General features: G+C 35.8%; 1 protein-coding gene and 1 long non-coding RNA gene across 2 annotated transcripts in view; one reads left to right on the top strand and one right to left on the bottom strand.

Moving 5' to 3' along the window:
- Positions 1-24,006, top strand: part of LOC125235819 (neurobeachin-like) — a 347,843-nt gene that overhangs the window by 185,702 nt on the left and 138,135 nt on the right. The gene's annotated exons all lie outside the window — the stretch shown is intronic.
- On the bottom strand, positions 15,431-20,758 carry LOC125235820. Its single transcript, XR_007178135.1, has 7 exons — positions 20,524-20,758; positions 19,409-19,849; positions 18,771-19,029; positions 18,471-18,636; positions 17,657-17,852; positions 17,448-17,569; positions 15,431-16,349 (listed from the first exon to the last, which is right to left on the bottom strand). It is a non-coding gene; the product is annotated as an uncharacterized LOC125235820 (long non-coding RNA).

The following is a 24,006-nucleotide window of genomic DNA, read 5'->3' as shown; positions in this document are numbered from 1 at the left end:
AATTTTTTTTTGATCGAACGGGTTTAACCCCGAGATGGTCCCATTGGCACCAAGTCGGGGTCTGATGATGGGATCTTGGAGAAATCGAGGGAACTCTTCAAATGTTATAGGCACATGTAATGTTTTTAGTGTATTTTTCAAAGGTACACCAGTATTTACGCCTGATGGTAATAATTTTATGTAGCTGAGCTGATGATGGAAGGTCAACTCCTCAATGGTTAGGAGTTAAAGGATAATTCTTTCACTACTGTACATATATTCGGACTGATACATATAATATCACTAGGAACCACTAAAAATCAACAAATAAATTAACTTTTTAACAAAAAATAAAACCGCCTTCAAAAAAAGCGTGTTACAAAACACGGAGAAACTAAAAAGCCAAAAATAATAAACCTTCGAATTCAGATTTCTTATCGGATTGCAATGAATCCTAAACATCCAAATTATAAACAAATCAATTATTTTTGGAGTCGGGGCCAGCCTGCGTATGGTTGGGTGGGGCAAACAGGAAATAGCAAGGCGACGAACAGGTCTGGTACCGACTACAAAAATAATTGATTTGTTTATAATTTGGATGTTTAGATTATTGCAATCCGATAAGAAATCTGAATTCGAAGGTTTATTATTTTTGGCTTTTTAGTTTCTCCGTATTTTGTAACACGCTTTTATTGAAGGCGGTTTTATTTTTTGTTAAAAAGTTATTAAGTGGTCTAATAGTATTCGTAGCTAGTTTATACATAAGTAGCTATAACTGGACAATATAGAGTAGGTGTTTTGAATTTCAAAATAGGAAAAGACCGCTTTGTTTCGGTAAGTTGAACTGTAAGCCGGGAAGTTGACTGTTCCCAGCGGGGCTACTTGTGTAAGAAGGGATGTTGTTGCTAATGGGCGAACGGTGTCAAACTAACCTGCAAAGTGTGACTTTTGGATGATATTCGTAGCAAAAGGAAATGAAAATTGTAGCCCTAAAAAGTTAATTGAAGTGACATGTTGCAATTTTATTGTCGCACGTCTTGTATTGCGATTTGCAAACTCGAGAGTTTGATTATGTTCTGCTTTTCAATTTGGTTCTACTAATATTTAGGTATAGCTAGAAATTTCGAATTGTGCTTCCTCGGTGGACTCTCATTTTAGATCAGATGGTATCGTCGCGGTGATCTTATGAGTATTGTTCGAACCGGGCTGACAGTTGAAACAATGGTGAGCCTTTTGTAATAAAAGAGGTAGTTTTTACGTCGCCGTGTTGTTTTTAATTCGCTCCCAAATTGTGTTAAAAGACAAAGAGAGAAATGCGAAACCGACGAAATGTAAAACAGAGTTTGTCACAACAAAAATATTGTTTCTGAAAAAGGTGACTTTTGAAAGCTGATGTTTTCAAGCGTAAAACGACGGCGCCGAATAAGTGTAAAAAATTACACTGAGAGAATAAGAATAAAGCAACCAGTTTTCATGTTCGTTCAACAAGTTTTTTGGTTAAAATAGCGACTACGTGCGCTTTGGTTCAAACAACAAGTTAGATTTTGTTAAGTGTAACTAGTACATTCTACAAGTTTTATTTTATTTGAATCAATGTAATCGATGGAATCAGGCGTTACTTTGCGGAAATCCATGTTAATCGTAAACTAGAACTAGAACTTTCCTTTGCTAATCCGCGAATAGATAACGTGCAAGTCAATCAGTGCTAACCTGTTATAATTACTTGCGTATTTTACATGCGTATTTATTTTTATTTTTGCGGTGGGAGGGTGGGAAAATTAATTGCAATTAAGTAATTATAACAGGTTAGCACTGATTGACTTGCACGTTATCTATTCGCGGATTAGCAAAGGAAAGTTCTAGTTCTAGTTTACGATTGAATCAATGTTTTATTTGAATCAACAAGTCGATGTTATAAAAGCAACATGACACATATTGTTTTAAAGATATGTTTGGCGGATTCAATCAAATATCTTTTAATAAGTTTGACTTTGTTGTTCGAACAAATTCGAATTATGTAATCAATATTGTGATCCGTTTACTAAAATACTTTTGTTTCAAACGGATAAACCCGCTGAATCATCTGAAACCAGATGAATTCAGATTTCAATAATCGGATTGCAATAATCGAAACATCCAAATTATAAACAAATCAATTATTTTTGGAGTCGGGGCCAACCTGCGTATTGGGTGGGGCAAACAGGAAATAGCAAGGCGATGAAAATGATTGATTTGTTTATAATTTGGATGTTTAGATTGTTGCAATACGATAAGAAATCTGAATTCAAAGGTTTATTATTTTTAGCTTTTTAGTTTCTCCGTGTTTTGTAACGCGCTTATCTTTGAAGGCGGTTTTATTTTTTGTTAAAAAGGTTATTTTAGGGGACTTTAAAATGAACATAATTCATTATTTACTAAAACTGTTCTTATAACTAGTTACACCAATAAATGTTCTTGTAAATCTACTATAGAACATCTCGAATTTACTAACAATATTTATTTATTTATTTATTTATTCAAACAAAAATTAATACAGTATAACAGAATATTACAAATAACTGTACAATTCAGACTTAGATACTAGAGTAGGTAGGTACACAAGACAACACTTTACAAATACAGTTTTATAAAACAGCACTGCCATCCATCATCTCGCAATACTTCAGACAGACGCTGCACACACTTGCCCATCGACTCGCAAACAAATCACTTTCAGGTGCCCATAACAGAAGCGCGTTCAAAAATTTCAGAGTTCGGAACAAGGGGAAACTTTTGGCGCGCCACAGTACGCGTTGTGGGAATGGCAAGAAGGTTGGGAGTCCTAGGCCGTAGCTCCTGCTTGGACAGGAAAGGAATAGAGAGCCTCACTATCTGTGCCACTAGATCAGGGCAGTCAGAGTCTCCCCGCAAAGTACTACAAGCCATAACCAGAAGCTTATGATTACGCCTTACTTGTAAAGAATTGAAATCGAGGCATCCTAACAAGAATTTAGTAGGATATAGGAATGGATAGTACTTGTACATATTCTTGTAAAGAAATCTTAAGAATGCCTTTTGTACTTTTTCTAGAAGCAACGCATACGTACTCTATATGACTTTAAAACTATATTTTCAAAGTCGCGTGTCAATACGACAGGGTTCTACAGTGGCCTAGGATTCTAATTGGTGGACTGTACTCTCCTACATAACATTTTTATACTTATATATTATTAAAATTTAATCTAATAATATGTCCTTTCGTGTTCCAAATAAACTTCATATTCATATCTCTCTTTTGAACCCATTTATTTCCATTCGCGCTGATGAAAAGCTAAGTGTTCAGACTAACTACCTGAATAAATTCACTCTGAAAATGTGTAAAATTGAAATGCATGAGCTGCAAATGTACCGCATATAAATTCATAATCTCATTCAGCTCGCAAACTAATAATGCTTTTGTGAGGTGTAACCCTACAACCTGTGCCACAGGGTACTGAATTAACAGAGAAAGAGCTGAGTAAGTGAGTATGTAGTTGTGGATGTCTTAGTACGGTTGTATGTAGTTGTTACTCTGTTAGTTTAGCATTCATGTTTAGTAGCTCTTGGATAGGGTTGGCCCTCCGGGATTATGGAAAGGGAGGCTCCGGGGTATTTCGGCTTTTTGTCTTGAAATTTTTGAAATAGTAGGTGCTAAAATATAAAAAAAAAAAGTATTTATACTCTATTAAATTAACACTAAGATTAGTGCGAGCGTATTGTAGAGACATTTTATCTTAAAATATGAATATTCTAACCAAGTTCTAAATACCACATTTGAATGCTGCATTACAATTAGAAATATTGGAATGTACAAACTAGATATAATATAGACTAGAATGTACAAACCACTACTGAGGCCTGGCTTGGCAAATATGAGTCGTTTCCCAGCAAAAATACTTACTTTATTGCTTATTAAAAGGACGCATTCGCGGGTAATCGTATGAGGGTACAATCAAATCTTTTCTTTATACTAAGCGATAAAGCAGGACCCCTGTATGTTTAGCATATGATTGCCGCGAGATAGGTCACACGTCTTCTTCTAATTGTATTAATGACATAAGGATGGGTAGTATATTTCGCTACAATCATGTGTACCTGCAGACTAAGACTTCGACATATACTCGTACGAAAATCCCGGGACAACCCGCTACCGATAAACCCGGTTTTCTGAGCAATATTTCCCCTCCCTACTCCATCGCCAGACGTGCGCTAATTAAGCACGCCCAAAACGCCACTCCCTAATGAAGACCGAGCTTTAGAGCATATTAACTAGGCTAGTAATAACCTAGGTACAGAACAGAATGGCCTAGACCTGCCTGAAATAACCTAATTGTTTAGGCACGCGGTTCTTTCATGCGATAGACATGTTGAACGTGTGCTAACACGGAATGTATGAGAAAATTACTATGCGTGTCTTTTTTATACCACGTCGGTGGCAAACAGGTATACCCGATGGAAAGCGGTCACCGTAAACTATGGACACCTGCAACTTCAAGGGCCATTAGAAACTTGTGCACTCCTTTTTTGAAGAACTGTAGTTCACCGGGAATATCTCGGCAGTTATGTAATTTTCCCTACATTCCGTTGATAAAATGCATTAAACACTACGTTATTATTTTAAACAAATCGTGAGTATTTTTTAATGAAACATTGAAAACCTTTACTGATTTGGTTCTTTACAGCTTTTGACCTTAAAAAGCTACATGATTACAAATCCAATGACAGTAAGCTGAAAATATTTAAAATCGTACAGGTTCAGGTTTACATCAGGGTCATTCCAGCGAAACCGACACCACAGGCATAAAAATTAAATAACTTAATTTACATTTAAATCTACATCTAGAGAATAGAACATTATGCCTAATTTTATGAATAGAACATTATGCCTAAGTTTTTCCTTTTTATGACATTTTTTTGCATTTTATATGTGTCCAAACGTACCCCTAGCACCAGTTGTCTAAGGTGGCATATATATACCCTAAGTTGGCAGCGCTATTTCGCGCTTTTAATAAACATTATGGAGAAAGTGATATGTGTAAAAGAAAATATATTTAAAGCTGTTTAAACCAGTGGCAAGTAAATTTAAATTAAGTTTCATGGTTAGGATTTATTGGGCGTCTACACAATGCGTAACTCACGTCCCGCCCGTCACAATAAAACAAAGTTTTTTCTTGTTTACCCTAAAAGTATCTAAACTCTTGATGTCTTACTTTGTGAAAGTAACAATTAGGTTGAGGTTGGTTATTTTAGCTAAAAAACGCGTTGCTCTTGTGAATAAAAGTATACTTTTAACGCTTTTCAAAGTAGGTCCCACCCGTCACAGTGACGGGTGAGCAAAATGGGTTATCTGATAAAACTTGAGTTAATGAGTATAAAATCCTTCTTTTAAGTTTAGTTAAACCTAACTGGGTTATATTAAAGCAAATTATATGTCTAATATTGCTTAATTCGGTTGTGGTATTACTTTTTAGAACACAATGAATGCAATGAGGCCTATGATCGAGTCAGGAAGAAGTCTTTTTCATTAAAACTGGTAAAATTTTTGACATTATTTCTGACCCACTGATAAAAGTATGTGGTAATAGACTGTTTGACAAGGTTTGACAATTTTCTGAACCTTTAAAAATTCAAGTTGAAAAAATATTTTTTTTGGTTTAATGCTCTAAGAAAACTACTGAAATTATTACTTGTAACATTAAATAATTAATAAAAGAGCTGATTTAAAGTAAATACAAACGAACTGTCTTTATATTTTTCATATATTTGTATACTCAAATGTTACTCGTCCCACCCGTCACAAAGCGCTGTCCCACCCGTCACAAGCATTGAGAAGCAAAGTTATTTTTGTTTTACGAGTTATTTGCGTAAATTATACTAATACCTAATCTATATAATATCAGGAATTAAATAAAAAATGGTTGTTTAACAAAAGTTTCGTAGTTTCTTACCAATTGCGAATTGTGTAAGTCAAGTCGGAGAGGAGAGGCACTTTGAAGTCCCACCCGTCACACTTCTTATACCATCAATTTCTCATAATAATAATGACATTTTCATATTTTTTTTGAAGGTACAGTACGCATTGATTATTCAAGTAATTGATAATGTCATATTTAATACGCTAATTGTTGCCGTTTGGCAGAAATAAAGCAAAATGTAGGCAAAAAAGAGTATAAATATCCCACCCGTCACAATGGAATGACCCATCATTAAGTGCAATGTCTCGGTCGTTCGAAGTACTAAATAAATTATACCAAATTCAGAAACGCACATTAAATAAAACCGTGTTCAAAGGAAACAAATCCATTAAATATGGGAATGTCTCCCATTCTTTTATTACCAATTACCGACCTATTTACCTTATACATTTTAATAAAATTTCCCGTATGTGAACAAACCAGTCAAGTATAAATACTTACGTACCTAAGTAGGACATATTCCTTTATTTCAGTTTGCAAACAAATATTTCCCTCAACGGGACGCCGGGAGAAAATCCGATCAGGGTACGTACTACATAGCCAAATGCACAAACGCATACGTTAATATCGGTTTCGTAGCTATCTATCTCTATCGCTCTTCCGTATTGGCGCGACAGAGCCAGACTGCGTTTCGATCGGCATCTAGTGTCAACGATTGTCATTGGGCTAGGCCGGATGTTTGAGTTTTCTCAAGTTGCACGGCTTATGCCTACACTCTACAAGCTCCTTACATCCATTTTGAGAGCAAAAATTAACGCGCATATTGTCGCAAACAACATTTTGGCCACCGCTCAAAATGGATGTAGGGTTGGGTCCCGTGGTACTAAAGAGCTCCTCCTCATAGACATGACCATTTGCCAACAAGTTCGGCGGAACAAGGGGGCCATCTCGGCCGCTTGGATTGACTATAAGAAGGCCTATGATTCGGTGCCTCACTCATGGCTGAGGCGGATATTGGAGCTGTATAAACTTGATACAGCTCTAATATCCTTCCGGGCCGCATGTATGAGGCAGTGGACCACAGTCCTTCGTCAACCAGGAGGTAGGGATGGAGATTTTTGGCGTTTAGGAAGCCTCGACCTCCGCACTTCCGTGGGATGTACAATCTCATAACAGACGAGCGCGGGTGTAACATACGGTGTGTGGTAAGCAGTGACCGGACCCTCCGATCCAGGGCGTCCAGCTCGGTCTGTGTCCACCTTAGTATGCCTTAGTATGCCCTGGTCCGCAGGACTTCATAAGGATTGAGCGAGGTATATTCCAGGGTGATAGTCTGAGTCCTTTATGGTTCTGCCTAGCTCTGAATCCCCTCAGCACCCTGCTGAAGGATTCTGGGCTAGGTTGCCGGCTTCGGAGAGAGGGTGAAGTCATCTCTCACCTTCTGTACATGGACGATCTCAAACTATTTGCACCGAACACCCAAGACCTGATGGTGCTACTGAAAACCACAGAAGTTTTCAGTACCGCCATCAGAATGGAGTTTGGTGTCGATAAGTGTGCGGTTATGCATGTACAGCGGGGGAGGTTGTAAATTCAGAAAATTTACAACTTTCTGAGACGATGTCGTTCAGATCTATCTCTGAATCAGAAACCTATAAGTACCTTGGTATGTCACAGTCGTTGGGTATTGAGGATGTTGGCATTAGACGGTCGGTGAAGGAGCGCTTTTTCAGTCGGCTGACAAAAGTCCTTAACAGTCTTTTGTCAGGAGGCAACAAAGTGCGCGCCTTTAACGCCTGGGTAATGCCTCTACTCACATACTCCTTTGGCATACTAAGGTGAACACAGACCGAGCTGGACGCCCTGGATCGGAGGGTCCGGTCACTGCTTACCACACACCGTATGTTACACCCGCGCTCGTCTGTTATGAGATTGTACATCCCACGGAAGTGCGGAGGTCGAGGCTTCCTAAACGCCAAAAATCTCCACAACCGTGAGGTGTACAATCTCAGGAATTACTTCCTTAACAACGAGTGTGGGATGCATCGTGATGTGGTGGCAGTGGACGGAAACCTCACGCCGCTCTCCTTGGCGAAAGAGAACTGGCGCAAACCTGTGGTACTAAGTACTGCGGACCGCAAGGCGGTATGGGAGAGCAAGCAGCTACACGGGCGGTTCTACAAGGCCCTCACGGGACCCGATGTAGACCTGCTCGCATCGGTGAACTGGTTACGATTCGGGGACCTCTTCGGAGAAACTGAGGGTTTTGCCTGTGCAATTGCGGACGAAGTTATGATGACGAACAACTACCGGAAATATATCCTGAAGGACGGCACGGTCGACATTTGTCGGGCATGCCGCCGTCCCGGAGAATCACTCAGGCATATCATTTCCGGTTGTTCTCATCTTGCTAACGGTGAGTACTTGCACAGGCATAATCTCGTAGCCCGGATCATTCACCAGCAGCTTGCTCTTCAATACGGCCTTGTGGACCGCGAAGTACCGTACTACAAGTACTTACCTGCGCCAGTTCTTGAAAATGGCCGTGCCACGCTCTATTGGGATCGATCTATTATCACTGACAGGACTATTGTAGCCAATAAGCCTGACATTGTGATAATAGATCGACCGCAACGCCGGGCCGTGCTCGTTGACATCACCATCCCCCATGATGAGAATCTCGTGAAAGCCGAGAAGGACAAGTCCAGTAAGTACCTAGACTTGGCTCACGAGATAACCACTATGTGGGATGTTGATTCAACGATCATTGTCCCGATAGTCGTTTCAGCGAACGGTCTCATAGCGAAGAGTCTCGACCAACATCTTAAGAGACTCTCGCTCGGTGGTTGGATCAAGGGCCAGATGCAGAAGGCGGTGATTTTGGACACAGCGCGGATAGTCCGACGGTTCCTCTCTGCAGCCCTAACCACCGGCAGCTTGGGCCCTGCCCCGCTGCTGGCGGCACCCTAGGTTAGGTTTTTTATAATGTGTTTATATGTTTTATATTGTTTTGTAAGTGTTTTATTTTATTTTACTTTTATACTCATATTGTAAAAAACCTAATCTAAGAAAAGAAATAAATAAAGGATATTATTATTACAGAATTATAGATTTTTTTTAATACTTCGTCGGTGGCAAACAAGCATATGGTCCTGGTGATGGAAAGCGGTCTCAAGAAGTGTCACGTGCGCGTTGCCAACCCATTAGAAAGATACTTGTGCACTCCTTTTTGCTGTGTTAAGTACACAGCAAAAAGAGTGTACAAGTTCTAAGGAGGGTTTGGGTTGCCGACGACTCAAAGGACAATAGACGAGAGATATAACCGATAGGAGATATATCCGAGTAATCGTGTCGCAACCGATTTTCCGAACGGAATAGCCGGGAAAGTAACAATATATGTAGCTATGGTTAAAGAAATTTCGCTCATATGTGAGAAAGATTCGCTGGCTTTTGTCGAGGTGTCGGTGGCTCAGTTGGCTCTAGGATAGATCCCCAGAGGTCGTGACTTCTAGTCAATAAAATTATTCCGTAGTAGATTTTTTTCACCTCAATGGTTCTTTAAAACGTCACAGCATTTCTTTGCAAGTTATTTACAAAATTCATGATTTTTGTAACATGGCATATTATTCCCGACAGTTAATTATTTTTCCAAAATGACAATACTAATTGGCTTATCGATTGCGTATGAAAATATTTGCATTTTCCTCCATTCTTTCCCGTTTCGTGCCAGAAGTTATTTGAGTATCGGATGTCGCTGTGATGTAATGAGGCCGGTTTGAAAAAAAAATACAGGAGGATCATAATTGAATAATTTCGAGTTCGTTAACTGTAGAACAGGGACCGCGGCATTCGCAATATCTTTCTGATATTTTAGAGATGTTAATTAGTATACGCGGTTAAGCAAATCTTGTCACTACAATAAAGAACCCTTATTATTATTTTCTAATGCTGCTTTTTTTAGGCACGCCACAGACAGTCTAAAAAATTCATAATCTTAAAAAAGATTTGTATGCAACCTGTCAGTTCAATCTGAAAATTCTGTCAGTTCGAACTGACAGGTTGCATACAAATATTTTTTAAGATTATGACTTTTTAACACTGTCTGTGGCGTGCCTTAGTGCCACGATTTACTCGACTTTCTACGTTTAAAAATTGATTATTGACAGAGGTTGTCAACAACATGAGTTCGCTGAAACAATAGTTCTCGGAATGTTTAAGGAAATTTGGCATTATTAAAGGATTTTTTTATTCTCTTCTATCATCGCGTGTAAGCATATGAGAAGTTTCAATATTTTTTCCGAATGTAATGTGAGATAATTTCTCGTTTCATATGAATACCAGGCGGGTTAGCATAGCTTCAATAGCTTGCGTTATCGCGCGCGAGTCTCTGGGTACTTACATCTAGCGCGACGCGCGACTTGAAGTAGTTGTGTTGGAATAATTTACCACCACCAATAATAAACTCTAAGTCGATAAACTCTTTTAAGTGTAACTTTAAAAAGTATTTACTCGAAATCCAACTACAATACTACTAAGCGGCCACATTCATAACTAAATTATAACATTGGCACTATCTCTCTCTCTTTCTTTATGAATGAGTCTTGATACTTGATTGTTCTTCTCTCTCTATTTTAGATCTGTATGTTCCTTGTCTGGTCTGTTTTGATCTTGTTATATGTAGTTTTAAGTTTAGTTTTAGTTTTAAGTCTAGTTTTAATTATATGGGTGCCCTGAAAGTCAGTGCCGTGTCTCTTAGACACGGTCTACACTGAGCGGCATCCTATTTGGTACACCGGTTCACTCGTTTTGTATTGTGTTGTACCTATGTTTTTCTTATACCAAATATTTTTTTTTTCTTTCTAGTTGAAGTATGAACTCGCAAGTTGTGTTAAACCGCTAGGTACTGATTCAATAGAATCAGTAATCCGTGTACACACAGTATACGCATGTGGCACATTCTGTTGAAGTAAATCAGTCCGTGGCATCTCTAATAATTACTTCCTCGCCGGCCTGACGGGCCCCTGTCGCGGGCTTCCGAGATCAGATGCTTATCTGTGCCGTGGTTCTGTCGGGCCAGCGAGTTCATTAGAGAACCGGTTTAATTACCTCAGTTACGAGGGCTGATTGGAAAGTTCGCGGTCTGACCATTAAAAAAAAACTTAGTTTCTTTTTTCTGCCGTCATTTTGAACTGTCATTATTTAGTTGTCATCCCGCGAAATTTTAATTAAATGCAATATTTTAAAATAAGTTTTTCCTCTCATTTAAAAATACGTGTAAGCAGTTTTTTCACAATGGACAATTTGGAGCAACGTGATGTAATTAAATATCTTCATAAAAAAGGATTGACTGCGAAACAAATTTATGAAGATATGCAGTGTACATTAGGGCAATCCGGTCCATCATATACGATGGTAAAAAAGTGGGCAGCTGAATTCAAGCGGGGACGAGTCAGTATCGCAGATGACCCTCGCTCCGGGAGGCCAACTACTGCGACCAATCCAAATAATGTGGCAACTGTATGCAAAATGGTAATCCAAGACCGACGGTTAAAAGTGAGAGAAATAGCCGACATCGTAGGCATCTCCTATGAAAAAACTCAAAACATTATAGTTAACGAATTAGGGTTTTCCAAGGTGTCGGCGAGATGGGTTCCAAAGCTCCTTTCAGTGGAACAAAAAATCACTCGTCTAACAATTTCACGCGACTGTCTAGACCTGTATGAAGCTGACCCTCAAGACTTTTTGGACAGATATGTTACTATGAATGAGACATGGGTCTACCACTATACGCCCGAGACTAAACAGCAATCAAAACAGTGGGTTCGTGCTGGATCTCCGCCACCCAAAAAGGCAAAGGCCATTTTGTCGGCAAATAAAGTTATGGCATCAGTGTTCTGGGACGCAAAGGGTGTAATAATGGTTGACTATCTCCAAAAAGGTACGACTATAAACTCGGACTATTATTGCGAACTTTTACGTCGATTACGTCGACTTTGAAAGTAAAAAGACCTGGAGTGCTGACAAAGAAAGTTCTTTTCCACCAGGACAATGCACGCGTGCATACGTCACTAAAATCAATGGCAGAAATTCATAATTGCGGGTTTGAATTATTGCCGCATCTGCCTTATTCACCCGATTTGGCACCATCGGACTTCCATTTATTTCCAAACTTAAAAAAAACACATGGGTGGTAAGAAATTTTTGACCAACGACGAGGTCCAAGCTGAAGTGGATACCTATTTTGAAGGCCTGGAGGATTTTTTTTTTTAAAAGTGGTATAATGGCTTTGGAATCCAGATGGAATAAGTGCAAAGACCTTAACGGGGACTACGTAGAGAAATAAAAATATTATAAAAAAACTTTGGTTTTGATTTCATACTTAAGCCGCGAACTTTTCAATCAGCATACGAAATCAAACCTTATCGATATGGAAGTATGAGACGCGACGGCGACGGTCGCGCGACCGTCGCCCACGCAAGACACGGCGTTAAATGAAAAATTATGAAAATAGACGCGTCAGCAAAGTGACGAATGCAAGTACGACAAGTTAACACTTTCGCTACCAAGAACCCGACTGTCGGGCACACCGCTCGTAGAAGCGTAGCCGATTACATGGGTTTCCCCGTATGTAGCGAAAATGTCGTAGCGCCGCGTAGAGCCCGGTTTCGAAAGTGTTAATAAAGATACAGATGTAGATAAAAAGTATCCTGGAAAATCCATTCATGAGTTTTTCGAAAAGCTTTTCATGACGTATAATGGTACAGAACCCTTTTTTATGTGTGTCCCGACACGGATTTGGTTTTTCTTGTTGTAACAAATCGTTTACAAATTAATTTACATAGGCAAGTAGCAACTTGACGACATAAGTGCAAACTCTTCGTGAACATTCTAGCAAAACTGGCGCGACTTACGCAGTGTAATTTAGACTTTACCTCATGTAATATATCGTTCACTGTCGTTTCCAGCGTCATACCTCGTCCTGGGGTGCATTTCCAACTTTAACCAAATGCATGTGAGAGTTGATCTCATAGTTGACTGCGGGTTTAAGTCGGCCGTTTTAAGAGACGAGCTATGCACAGATTTTGTGAAACCGTTATGGTTTACAGGGATATATTTTTTAAAGAACCGTTTAAGGAACACTTTTATTTAGAAATCAACGATTCATGTAATTTGGGCTAACGGTATGGGAAAGTTATGGGCAAGTTGTTTGTTTTTCAGTTCTGCGTATGTAACCGATGGCATAACACAAGTTTTTCGTTATTAGAAACGGTGATACGAGAATATTTTCCTAACCTAGTTGTTACATAATGACCTAAATTGCTAAAGTGTGAAAGTATAATCGGGTCATTACTGCGGGTAATAAATGTAAGCCGACAAGATAGATAGATAAATAGATAGAATACTTTTTATTGGCACACCTCAGCAAAAGATACAGAAAAAAGAGACAGTGTAGAGAAAACAAATGATTAAAAAGTTGTTTGTTTTTCGGTTACCTACGTATGTAAACGATGACATAACACAGTTTTTTCTTTAAATACCGTTTTCCGTTTTCAAAAACTGTCAAAGCGGGTCAGGACGAACAGAGGACACTGAAGTGTGAATGCATAAACATGTTATTACTGCGGGTAATTTAAGCCGTCAGGTTGTTTGTTTTTCAATTATACGTGTGTACACAGAAAAAAAAAATTACTTGAAGCAAGTAATATTATTTGAGTCAAGATCTTTTGGGATTTCGATATAAGGAAAATGGAGAATTACTTAGATTGAGATATAAAATGTTTCGCATTATAGTTCTTAGACCAAGAACTACTTTTTTGTATCAACATTTTAAATATCTCTTCCACTAAAAGCTAATAACTGTTGTTTCAAGAGAGAAAGCATTTTGACATAATTATTCCTTTTCTTAATTTAACATTGAAAGGATCTTTAACGAAGATTGAATGTATTTTGTTTATAATAGTATTAAAAATTGGCTCAAAAGCGTTAGTTCTTATTGTAAAATAGCACATATTCTCTTCAAATGATGTAAGGCTCTTTTTTCAAAAGCTAAATTGTTTAACCCAAGAACGAAAATATTTAAAACAAGATATTTTCGTTCTTGGGTCAAACAATTTGGCTTTTAAAAAAGAGCCGTACATCATTCTCTTCAAATGATGTAAGGCTCTTTTTTTAAAAGCTAAATTGTTTGACCCAAGAACGAAAATATCTTGATCTAAATAGCTGATTAATTTACTCAAGAGCGTTTTGTTCTTGTTGTCAAATGGCCCATATTCCGGTCAAATGATGTAAGGCTCTTTTTTTAAAAGCTAAATTGTTTGACCCAAGAACGAAAATATCTTGTTCTAAGTAACCGAGATAATTTACTCAAAAGCATTAATTGTTCTTGCAAAATAGTTCCTTTCTTGTTGTAAAATGGAACTTATTCGAATCAAATGAAGTAAAGCTCTTCTTTTAAGAGTGTTTAATTCTTCTTATAAAAAGTGTCATTCTTGTCGTAAAATGGAACGTATTCCAATCAAATGAAGTAAAGCTCTTCTTTTAAGAGTGTTTAATTCTTCTTATAAAAAGTGTCATTCTTGTCGTAAAATGGAACGTATTCCAATCAAATGAAGTGAAGCTCTTCTTTTAAGAGTGTTTAATTCTTCTTATAGAAAGTGTCATTCTTGTCGTAAAATGGAACGTATTCCAATCAAATGAAGTAAAGCTCTTCTTTTAAGAGTGTTTAATTATTTTTATAAAAAGTGTCATTCTTGTCGTAAAATGGAACGTATTCCATTCAAATTAGGTAAATCTCTTCTTAATCACGACTATAAGGTGTGCCGTTCTCGAGAATGTTCTCCGTTTACTATGGGCTTTGAGCGAGAACGTTTCCTATACAAAATGGAGAACATTCTCGAGAACGGCACAACATGAGCTACAACACTTTTCATACGGACGTTTGTGTATTTGGCGCGTTTACAAAATTTTCCATTTTATTTTTGTTTTATTCTTATCATTTTAATGTCTCAAATGAAATACTTATGATGTATTTTTTTATCTATTTAACATCTTTAGTTTTGTTTGCCTACCTTTATAATAATTATGGTCATTTCATCACTATAGACTTTGCGACAATTATGACTTGATTAAATTACCTACCTTAATAAAACAATAATAAAATGGTATATTTTGTAACTAGGATAAATACACAAATTTCCACTTTTAAAGAAGAGGTTTAAATTTTGATGGAGTGCGTGTCCCTTTACAACAAGAACCAGAAATACAAACTTAAAAGAAAAGCTTAATGTAAGTATGTAATTAGAATACGTTCTATTTTACAACTAGAATGAACATGTTACAAGAAGAATTATCTTAACCCACAGAAGTGCTAATCAACTCAAGCTTTAACTTTTTACAAAAAGACTTGTGCCGTTTTAAGTATGAATGAGTTTTGACAGTATTCCAGTCTAATTTATACAAGCCAAATTAATTTTGAAACACATTTATACCTATTCGGAAATAATGGAATGAAAGTGAAATGTAAGTTTCTCATTTATTTTATGCACCAGTTAAAGAAAGTAATTACAAATTCAGAACCTATCAGTATCACTATACAGTATTAAAATTGAATTTAGAACGGAAAACATTTTGACTTATAAGCATATAGGTACATAAATGTATGAGCTACCAAGATTGATTAGAGCTACAAAGTACCAAGATTCTCTACAAGTCAAACTTAGAATAAATCACGTCAATTGTAAATAGATGGTGCAAATACTTAAGTAGGTACATAAGACCAAATGTCATAGATACAATTTCTGTAGCTTAGTATATTTTTACATTTCAAGAACTTTATAGTCTAAGATCCGTACTAAGCTCGATCTTCACCGACGTGTTAACCAGGTGAAAATAATATTTTATTAAGTAAAATAAGTTTCTGAACATGTCTTACTATGGTAACCTCAATAAAAATGGTCAAGATTATATAAAAAAAAATTCAAAGATTTTTAAAAAATAATCTTGACCATTCATTTTTATTGAGGAGACATGTTCAGAAACTTATTTTCATCTGGTTAACACGTTGGTGAAGATCGAGCTTAGTACAGATCCTATACTATAATAAAATTAAAACGTCTAAGTTTAAAACGTCAACTATATATACGGTGGTACCTACTGTATCATACGCCGTATGGATTTGATACACTTTTTTTGAATAATTACGTGGAGGTGCTCACACACTTGGGGATACTTGGCGTGAAAAACGTGGTAAATCTTAAACAACAAGTCGAACGCCTTTGCAGCTGAATGCACGTGGTATTTGATATCATGAATAACGATGTATATCTGGGCGAAGTTTTGTAGCGGTCGTTGTATGAGCACGGAGGGTTGCACGGTATCCTTCCGGGCTGCAGCCTTAGCTTTCTGGGCTGCGATTACGCTGTCGATATCTCCGGCGTCCTGCATTAAAAACATAATTTAAAAGTAATGCCATAGTTCCCAGGAATATCCCACTGCTCAGCAGAGGCTCCACTACAAAAATATAAGTTCTTTTTTCTTCATTAAAATATGTACAGCAGAGACTTAGTCATATAGAAAATGGAATTTTAAGGTACACAATAGTTAGTTGTTTTACAAGGGGGCAAAGTTGTTGTTTAACCGCACGTGCCAATATTGAAACCTGAGCAACCGAAAGATTCCAATATTGAACCACTCGCGAGCGTAGCGAGTGGTTCGAAAAGTGGAATCTTGTGCGTTGCGAGGGTTTCAAGGGACGAAGGTTAAACAAACTTTGCCGCCGAGTGAAACACAAAAATGTTCACCACACCAACACGAAGAAAACACTGACTATAAAACATCAAACTAAATCAAAACTATCAATTTATTCAATAATTATGATTCAAAATAGTCATATATATTTCGGTAATTTCCACCAGGAAGCTAAAATTAAAGATATCAAGTGAAATTTTGTTTGAAATTATTTGGCACTCTAGTGGATAAAATGCAATTTTGCTATCTATTTTTGAATAGCAAAGTAAGCCTTTACCAGTTGGTGTGGTGAAAAGTTTTTAATTTTTCCCTTAATTATTGTAATTAAATAAAGAAGTAACAAATACCAAAACATGGTAAGTAAAATATGACTTCATTATGGTGGCTCTATGGCAACTTTGCATGCCTTACAGTTTACATACGTAGAGTGTGTTTAGTAAAACGTCCCACTTTGTCGGTTACCATTAAGGCAAGATTTACTTGTATCTTTATATGAATAAACTGACTAAGCGGCTTTATAGCAATCGACAAAGTGGGACGTTGTCCCATGCACACTCACTAGTAATGATTTTCATAAAAAATGAGTGGGAAATATTAAATGGAATACTACTTTAATATGTTCTGGGAACATATTTACCAAAATGAAATATATTGAACTCGCTTGACTCGAAGAGTAAAATAGTAAAACATTAACTGAACAGTTACACAACTTTTATAGTTAATAATATAAATGTATATTAATAATAAAATAAATAGAATAAATTTGGATTGGATGCATCTAATACTTACATCTATCTGAACTAATAAGCCCTGGATTGATTCAGTGGTTGAGAATTTGACTTTCCTAGATTTCCGGCCTTTGGGTGGTATTAAAAAATATAGCAGGTAAATCTGCACCGGAATTATTTTGTCTGAAATTTAAAAAAAATTATATGAGACATTAGACTCACACATATTTTCATAAAATGATCAATTATGAATGCATTGTAATTAATTACGTTTTAACGGCCTCTGTATCTTTCTTCGTGGGTAGTGACTCTGCCTATGAAGTACAAGGTCCTGGGTTGAACTTGAATCCCATTTGAATTTGAACATTTTCAAGTTGTCATCCAACAAACTGAATGCTAATGGCTGAATGTGATCTGCTTGTGTGCTCTTTTTCTTTTCGTTCGTTTTTTTGCGTCGTTGTCATTGCTGTGAAAAATAAATTGGTGATTGCGATGGCAAGTATACCTACTAAAATAAATATAAGACGCTTTGATTAAGAGAAGTGTTCTAAAGGAAATACGGCGTTTATTTTTAATGTATTTAGTGTAGTAACTGGCCACAGTGGCCACCTTACACCAAAATCATTTTTGGTGTAATGAATTCTGTGACCTATGAAATAAGCTTTGTTCATAGGTCACAGAATTCATTTTAGTATAACATGGCCAGTAATAAACATCTTATGCTAAAATCAATTCTATTTATATATGTATGGAATTTATCTGTAATATTCATATTCATATATTCATATTCATTTATTCATAAAATTAACAATTTTACATGTCAAAGTTAAAGTTAAATTATCATAATTAGGGTACAATACAATATTACATTTTAAAAATAGAAAATACTCTCAAATAAATTCAATAATTAATTTAAAAAAGAAATAGATGTTGAACAATAATTACAAAAAATAATAATAATAGTATGTGATCGTATTGAACATTATTATTATAATATTCTGAGATGTCATAAAAAGCATTAATATAAATTGTATACATATATAAATAGAATTGAGGTGGCTAGTTATTTTGAGGAATGTCTTACCAGAGTATCTACTTTGCTGTCTTTTCAAATGGCCCAGGTTTCAAGAAAATCATGTACAGTTTCAATTGTTTGTGTCTTAATTCAAAGGTGTTATTCCACCTTTCACAAACTTGGTCCCATAGCTCATTATATTTCAGCCAAATAGCGTCGTCATTTGAAGCAGTCCCTGAAATAAAACAAAAAAAAATTATCGAAACTTCGCTATACTTTGTGAAATCAAAAGGAAAAAAGACAACAGACAGACAGAGTTACTATTGCATTTATATTATTAGTAGGTACGAATATAAGTATGGATTTTACCTTGATTATTTTCCACAGACTCTACATCTGTATCCGAATCCCTATTAGAGCAAGTGGGTTTAAGCCCCTGCACTTTTCTCCTGATATGTATAGGAGATTTCGAACCTTGTCCACTAATTTGCCTTTAGCGAACACATATTTTCTTGAAGCAGATTTGCATGTTGGCACAGCTTTCATATAGTAGGTATATATACTTTCAGTTGGGAAAAGTGAAACTATTTTTGCAGCTAGCAAATTGAATTCTTCTGGTTTGATGTTGCTGAGGAAAAAATATTTTGAATAATCTTCATTCATATTTAAGTATTAATACTAATTTTATTATAGAAACCAGACAGAAAACCATCACAACTACCCTTGACGTAAATGCATAATTTTGCTCCCTTGTGAAAGAATATCTAACTCGCACTAGTCGTCAATCTATCTGGATTGACATGCAAGTACAGTCAACTGTAACCTGTAATAATATCTTACGCAATAAAGGCTGCAAAAATATCTGCCACTAATACCTTATGAGACATTGTAAGAGTGTGTAAGATATTTTTGAGGCCTTCGTTGTGTAAGACATTATTGCAGGTGACTGTACCAAGCCTGAAACTACTGCTGTCTGGTCTCCTATAATCCATTAGCTAAGTACTTACTTGTTAACAATAAATGTGTAGTGATATTTCACCAAAACATCAACAATGATGCTTCTTTTTTGCGAGTTCAATTGTTTGTATTTTTGATAATAATTTAGAACACTATTTACTTGTGGAGTACATTGGCGGATACTCTTCAATTCAAATTATGGCAGTGAAAGCCTACTTGGTACACTTAAGTAGGAATCCAAATCCAAAGTAATGTCTGTCAGAATAACTGACTGATCTTGATCAACTTGCATCACTTCTATACAGTTTGTTTTCGCTTTAATAACCATTAAATCTTCATTGAAGAAGTATGCAGTTTCAGTATCAGTAACTGAGTCTAAGTAATCTTGTAGTTTACTTTTTAGTTTAATTCGGTGCACAATGTGTTTGCAAAGCTCTTTCAAGTATCATTTAAAACCAAATATTTGAACTGTTCCTTGCTTATATCATTTTCTGTAAAAAAATAACTTAAATAATTGGATATCAATGATGAATATCTTATATTGAAGCATATTTGATAGCTATCGCGGACCTCTCCTATGTATATTGAAATGGGAAATGAACGAAATATGTGGATCAAAAACGAATAAATATCTGTAATAACTAAAAATAGCACAAAACCACAATATCATTAAGTCTTGCGGTTGGAGACAGGCTGAATCAAAGTCTTCCACTGCGACATGGTGACAAAATATATTTGAAATTTAAAAACTTCAGAAGACAAATGAACATCTTGATCGACCTTGGAGATGTATGGCAGTTGCAAAATAAATGATTAAGAAGCTTTCGTTATTTTGATTTAAAATTTCACGATTTTCACACATTATTTGAACAAAATGGGACTTCGAGTATTAATATAACTTGTTTTATTTACATCCACGTGTCAAAATGCCCATTGTCTCGTTTTGATAAGATAATACTTAAGTTCTTAATAGTTTAGTAACATACAAATATATCTAGCAAATGAGTAAAAATGTAAATGATGTACTTAGGTAATTTTGTTTAACCTAACATTTAATATGTATCTTGGTAAAACAAAAATGCTTACTTTACGCTTTAAAGAGAAACTATTTTATCTGCCATACCTTTTGATCTGCCAGCGATATTCTAGAAAATACACAACTTACTTTTAAAGTTCTCGACGACTACTGACGGCAAATCCCAGGATACCAATTTGTTTTCTGTGTCTTCTTCCATTATTTTAGTAGGTATACTTGCGATTGCAATCACCAAGTTAATTTTACCACCATAACACTTTCACAGCAATGACAACGACGCAAAAAAACGAGCGAAAAGAGCACAGAACAGTACACGAGCAGATCACATTCGGCCGTTAGCTTGGTTTGTTGGATGACAACTTGAGAATGTTGCCAGTATCAGTTTTTTTTACCCAATAAATACATCAGTAATCACAAGTCCAACCTAGATAATGTAACTATAGATGGTTAAGCAAAGCATGAGAGTAAAAAATGGCGGCAAATTTGAATAATGTGCTCATACATTGTCGTCCCATAGAAAATTTGAATTTTGTTCTCACGATTTGCTTGACCGTCTATATACAGTCTGGCAAAAAAGAGTAGAAAATAATAGGGGCACCACTGTCTATGTAAAACGTCTTGCATATGGCAACTATTGAATCACTTTGACGTCTCTTTTGTATGAAAACAGTAAGTGTAGCCATGATAAAAAAAATAGTTCAATTTCTACTCTTTTTTGCCAAGCTGTCACATGGGAAAGAGGCCCGAAGTTTAGTCTCTTTCCGTCTTAATGCTATTGCACGGCGCGATACGTCGCACAGTGGATCGAAACGGGGAACATTCGGTGTTTTTTGGATAAACTATTTTTAAAAATGCTACCCGACGGCAAATTATGTAAGAAATAAAAGTTGTCATGTAGTATTTTTCAAAATAATGCATATTTGAGGCAAAATTTAATAAAATCTGTTTTTGTTTTATATGCAACCATAAAATAGGTACCTTATTTCAAGAAAATCTTGGGCGATCCCGCCTTCTAACCTATTGGGCTTTATTTTCCTACTTGTCAAAAGTATAAAATCATGCACCAGTTACTTCTGGAGGGGGCCTATTTTTAAGGAAGGCAAAGATCATTGAAAAAAATATTTTTCTTCTTAAGTAATAAAGTGCAGGTACGACAAATGATCGACATTTCTATAAAAAAAACGACATTTTTAACCTGTAAGCAAATTCCAAAAACGTTTAATTTAGAAATAGTACGTTTTATGAGTAAACATACGTAACTTCATGATAGATAATCAGTATGTAATCTATGTGATTGCACTTGTATGGTTTGTAACGTGTCTTTCTTGGTAGGTACATACCTACACTTGAAAATGCCACGCGTTAAGGCTTAACTTTTTTATATCTAAATGTCAATTGTTCGTTGTATGGTTATTTTTAAAACTGTATGTTTTAAATTATGCGAAAAATACAATAAATTATAGACGATCAAGCAAATCGTGAGAGTAAAAAACAAGCGAAATTAAAATTTTCCATGGGACGTAAAACCCGCGCCCTTGCAGTTTTCAAATTTGCCGCCATTTTTTATTCTCACTTTTTGCTTGACTGTCTATACTAAGAAATAAACATTTTTTTTATTTACAACTCGTTTGCCTCCTATTAAACAATAATAAAAAAAAACTTCTAAAAGTAACTGGTGCATGATTTTAATCAAACTTAAAAATAATGCGTATTTCATTATTTTGATAAACACTAGAAAGGAATTTTCGAAATGTATAAGTACCTATGCAAAACTAAGTAGCAACACGCTAAGTAGCTCTATGCCTTTGTTGTTTTATGAAACGGTTTATTTTTTTATGCCTTTTACAATTATTTCAAAAACATATCAAAAGCGTGGTAGATTGTGTGAAGATTGTTCGCTAAACCATTCTCCAAGATTATCGGGTAAAAAATGAATACAGCAACACTGCTCATAGCAAAAAATGCAACTTCTTGAGACAAGATTTGTAAATTTTGTTGCAAGAACTAGCAAGAAATAATATCTTGGAGCAATAATGCTTTTGCTTTCGAAGGTCTTGATTTAAGATTCAAATATTTCGACTGTCTTGAGACAAAAACGATTTTTTCCGTAACATAGGTAAGTATATATAGGTATACAATACAATTACATGCAAACAGACGAAGTATTTAATCCTCGCTATGGTTTGTACAACGCATATAAGCCAATATTTAGGTATATAGATTGCGGTGCCGGTACAATCTTCAGTACCAGACTAAAATGTCCGGTACCTGCGTCGTACCGGGAATTCCCGCTACTTCGATACTTTTCAGTACCTACTAATTGTTTTTCCAGCAAACATTACTAAAACCCGTGACAAATGCTTTGCTTGCTTCTTATCATACAAATTTATAGTCTATAGTAATACTGAGTGTGGGTGTTGTTGTCTATAGTAGTATTTGTAGTCCTTAGTCATATTATATATTATTACATTCTTCATTGTTAATTTAACTGAATCTTGAGTGAAACTAGTAATATCTTCTACCGAGAAATATATTAGGTACTTGCTTTTAGGATTTCTGATTCTTGATTGTTAATTTAGCCGAATCTTGATTGAACTAGTAATATCTTCCACCGAGAAATTTATTATTTCCTTTTAAAATGTCTAAATTCTTGATTGTTAATTTAACTGAATCTTGAATAAAACTAGTAATATCTTTTACCGAGAAGTATATTATTTGTTTTGAGATAATCTTAATTCTTGATTGTTAATTTAAGTGAATCTTGAATAAAACTAGTAATATCTTCTACCGAGAAATATATTACTTGCTTTTAGAATGTCTAAATTCTTGTTTGTTAATTTAATTGAATCTTGAATGAAATTAGTAATATCTTTTAATACCGAGAAATATATTACTTTCTTTTAGATTGTCTTAATTCTTGGTTATTAATTTAACTGAATCTTGAATGAAACTAGTAATATCTTCTACCGAGAAATATATTACTTGCTTTTAGATTGTCTTAATTCTTGACTGTTAATTTAACCGAATCTTGAATGAAACTAGTAATATCTTTTAACGAGAAATATATTACTTGCTTTAAGATTTTTTAAATTCTTGATTGTAAATTTAACTGGATCTTGAATGAAACTAGTAATATCTTTTACCAAGAAATATATTACTTTCTTTTAGATTGTTTTAATTCTTGATTTGTGTAACCTTCAAGAAATCTTGAAGACCGACAACGTGACGTCACGGACCCTAATTGTTAATCCACTTCTAGCTCATTTTATACTGGACATTTCATAGCTTAACTATAAAGTAACAAAATTATTGTGGCCTCTAAATGGCTCAACTATTGAAATCCTTGAGTGTACCTTTAACACTTCTGGTGTTTCGGGTTTCCATGGGAAGCAGTGATCACTTACGATGACATAAAGTCGTTTTTTTTAAAATACCGGTTTTCGATCCAAGAAACGGTTACACGAGAATAGTTCCCATCCCTAGTTGTTTACATAATGGCCTAAGCGGGTCAGGACCAGGACGAACAGGAGACGCTGGAGTGTGAATGCATAATCGGGTGATTACTGCGGGTAATGTAAGCCGACAAGTTGTTTGTTTTTCGGGAAATGGCGG

Source organism: Leguminivora glycinivorella, chromosome 18 (assembly GCF_023078275.1).
Source record: "Leguminivora glycinivorella isolate SPB_JAAS2020 chromosome 18, LegGlyc_1.1, whole genome shotgun sequence".
Lineage (NCBI taxonomy): Eukaryota > Metazoa > Arthropoda > Insecta > Lepidoptera > Tortricidae > Leguminivora > Leguminivora glycinivorella.
This window is presented reverse-complemented; position numbering and strand designations above follow the sequence as displayed.